Raw genomic sequence first — 4250 nt, forward strand, 5'->3', positions numbered from 1 at the left:
GTGGGGAGTGTGCTCGGGAACCCAGCAGTGTCTCCGCTACAGATCGGTCCCTCCTCCACGATACGTCACAGGGGCGGGTTTACTGGCATAATACCACAGTGTTGCGGGATAACTTGAGGTAGACTAAAATAGTAATAGCACTATCATAAAAACAGTAATCCTACGCGTTTCGTAGCATTACCGTTCCTTCATCAGGGAATATTCGGGTTCTGTTGACTGGTAACTTGTGTGTTCAACACACTCAATGCTCATGTTTCTATTCTTTGATGTACGCAGATAACTTACCCTGATTTTATTGTTAATTACATTTGATATACTTCACCATCTGGCAGGAAAACCTGTTTACATTCACTTCCCTTCTCTTAACACTTTAAAGTGTCAGTACCATTTTAAGTCCGGACTTTTCTAGACATTCTGGAGTCATCTCAACGTGATGTCTTAGAAGTCCTGACTTAAGTTTATGCATGACTCACTGGCCGGAATGGCTGGCCATACCTCTGGGAATCACTGTACTTGTGATCCAAGTTTTTCCGCTGCTCCGCCTGCTTGAATGTAAATGCCCTTGCTCTTATAATGTTAATACACCAAAAGTGGGGGACTTTAATTCACTACTTTTATACAAGTTAATAACAAGGAAAACATAACTGCTTTACTGTTGGAACCCCAGCAGCATTCACACCAAATGTCAAAGTGCTGGCATACTCCTAACCTAAGTTAGCTCCCTGCATCTGCGCTGGGTGAAAAAGCGGCTGGTGTTTAAAACCTTTATTCCATTTTGCATTTTGGCAGTGAAACATTGTTGCAACACTCGGAACTAATCCATAACCGCGACCGCACTCATTCAATGTAGCTTAGCATAATGCGTGTGGTCCCCTTATTCCTAGCAGGACACACACAGACAATTCTAATGCATTTACAGGCTTGCAACCAGCAGTGGCTGCAGAGCTGACACTTCACATTCCCAATCTGGCTCAGGGGCAACCAGCCGGGCCAAATACCTTTTTTAATGGCCTGGGTACCCCTTCACCGTCACATGCACAATCTTTTTTTGTTTGTGCCCCCCTGTCTGCTCTCCTCCCCTGCTATTGCCCCCACCTCTTACCTTTCCTCTGCCATCAGTGGCGTCATTTGACCCCGCGGAATCATTTGACTCCGTGTTGTCATGGCAACGCATCGCCAGAAGCCACTGGAGAAAAGGTAAGAAGCATACACTAGCCTCGCGCTCCCCCAGCATTTTATGTAAATCTTGTAGGGAAGAGAGTGGGGTCTTTGTAAGTGCTACGCCACCCCCAGAAAATATCACTCCCCGCAGTTTGCGCACCCCTGCTGTAGATGCTGGTGATGTTACCATGTCGTTTCTAATCTTTTCTTTCATATTTTTAATACCTGTATTCATGTTGTATAAAATATATATTTGTATTGGGAATATTGTTATTTTATGTTGCATGGTGTTGCTAATGTTTGATGTTAGATTTGTGCATGTATATTGAGATGGTGTCTTTGGATAAATATGCCAATTCTGATTATTAGTTCTCATATTTAAAGCCAATTTTGGGATCAATTATTTTATGATATACTGCTGCGGCAGCTTTTATTCTTACTAATCACCGGCTTGTACCTGGCATGTTCCTGGAATGCCACGCTGTTCACCTGGAGCATGCCGGGCTCCTTTTGCCTTCCCAGCCAGGCGCATGCCCGGCTGACGCGCGGTTGATGTGTTAATTGATAATGGTTCAGGATTTACTAGGCTGCAATGCTTCGTGTGTCCGCCAGATGGCATAAATTCATGAATTGTAATGCAGTATATATATGTGTATATATATATATATATATATATATATATATATATATATATATATATATACTGTATAACAACAACCCCTATAACCCCTAACATACACGTACAGTACTGTATATGCACATCAATGATACTATAGGCCGTCCCCTGGCGAGATGTGTTTGCAGCAGAGAGAGAACCGCTGCTCTCTCTGCGCAAACATCGGCACATTAAAAATTATTTAAAATACATTTTTATTCATAGTGTAGATGTGCAGGGGGTCTCCGGAGCTGAACCGCGTTGGTTTCAGGTCCGGGGACCCCCTGCTCCCCGAGATACAGGCCCCTTTATGAGGTGCCGGTATCCCTCTGCATTTAAAGGTCCCGATCACGTGACCGCGACATGTAAACAAAGCAGAGGGATACCGGCACCCCCTAAAGGGGCCTGTATCTCGGGGAGCAGGGGGTCTCCGGACCTAAAACCAAAACGTTTCTGCTCCGGAGACTCTCTGCACATGTACAGTATAAATAAAACACATATATAAATAAACACTCGTTCCTTACCTTCGCGGCTATGTGCTATGGTAACGAAGCAGCATTTCTGTATTTTAATAATATTGTACATTGAGCAGGGGGTTCCCTGAGCCAGAAATTAATGCTCAGGGGACCCCCTGCTCCTGCACAATATTATTAAAATATAGAAATGCTGCTTCATTACCATAGCTGATAGCCGCTAAGGCAATGAAGGGGTTAACCCACCGTGCCCGCTTTATTGTGGGTAGCGGGGGTGGGTGAAGGGGGTATTTGGCCCTTGGTGTGTGTTTAGGACTTGCGCGGGGGTTGCAGGTGCACTTAACCCCTTCACAGCCGTAGCAGTTAATACCGCTACGGTCATGAACGGGTTAACCCCTCCCGCTACCCCCCCGCAAGCCCTAAACAACCACCGTTGGGGCTAATACCCCCTTCACCCACCCCCGCTACCCACAATAAAAAAAACTCACACACAGCAGCAGCACAAAAAATAAATAAATAAATCTAAATAAATAAATGAATATAAATAAATACATTTAAAATACATTTTTATTCATAGTGTAGATGTGCAGGGGGTCTCCGGAGCTGAACCGCATTGGTTTCAGGTCCGGGGACCCCCTGCTCCCCGAGATACAGGCCCCTTTATCTGCGCAACTTGAGTCGGTGGGGGCAAGTAATGGTAAGTGAACTAAAGAAATGTATTTTATTTAACTTGTTAATTTTTTTTAAAGCTTTTTTAACGTGTATTTTTTTTTTTTGTGGTATATCATTTCTTTCCACTGTATGTATGTATATATGTCTAGAGAGATATATACATACAGGGTAAGAAATGATGTTTTTTTAAAAGCTTGATTTGATGTGTTTTAAATTAATTTGACTATGCAGCTATGCTTAAATGTGTGTTTAATGTATTTTAAAATTAGATAGATGTCATTGTTGATATTGTATTGTGTGTTTGAGGGAGGTCAGGGCTAGCCTTGGTTTTAAAGTTTGTATTCCGGTTGGCTCTTTGTATATTTTTTCACATGCTGAATTGTTCTGCTCGAGGCGTGAATTAGTTAATTGTTTCATTGTTCGGGATGGACTGTCAATTGTTTAGGGATGTAAATAATGATTGCTAATTGATTTTTGTTTACTTGATTTGTTAAAATAGTTGACTTGTTTGGAAGTGTTTGTATTTTGCTTGCAATGATATGTTAACATTCATTTGCAGAATGTATATGGTGCATAGATTTTATGCATCATACAGAGGCGGCACATTTTATTTGAGTGCAGCTAGCTCCGCAAGCCGGGGGATGCCCCGGCATGCTAGCCGCACTCCCTCTGCGTGCCGCGCGTCATCGACGCGTGGTCACGTGTCATCGGGTGCATGCGCCCCCTGCACGCACGTCCAGGGCTCCCCGAGGGATGTGGGGGACGGCGGCAGCGGGTTCCGGGGGACCCGGCGGACCCGGCAGCGGGAGGGAGAAAGCCCCGATCGGAGGGCGCTCCTCCGTGTCTTCGGCGCGCGCCCGGCACCCTCCGGCGCGCGCCAGGTTACTGCTGCGGCCGAGAACGGGCAAATGCTCGAATAAACTCGGCCGCAGCAGTAAATACAATGTAAATGCAATGTATGGATTGGAATGTGAGGTTTTTCTTTGTCATTTGATGATTTAGATTGTAAAATCAGTTAGGATTATTAAAGGAAATTCATTGTAATGTAGTGTGTCTGTATGGAGAAGTGTTATTTGTACGACAGTATGGTTTTGATAACCCTTCTACATTTATTTGTATATTGGTTCATCATGTGTGTGTATATACTGTATATATATATATATATATATATATATATATATATATATATATATATATATATATATATATATATATCTGTATATATATATATATATATATATATATATATATATATATATATATCTGTATATATATATATATATATATAT

This window comes from Ascaphus truei, chromosome 1, assembly GCF_040206685.1.
Source record: "Ascaphus truei isolate aAscTru1 chromosome 1, aAscTru1.hap1, whole genome shotgun sequence".
Taxonomy (NCBI): domain Eukaryota; kingdom Metazoa; phylum Chordata; class Amphibia; order Anura; family Ascaphidae; genus Ascaphus; species Ascaphus truei.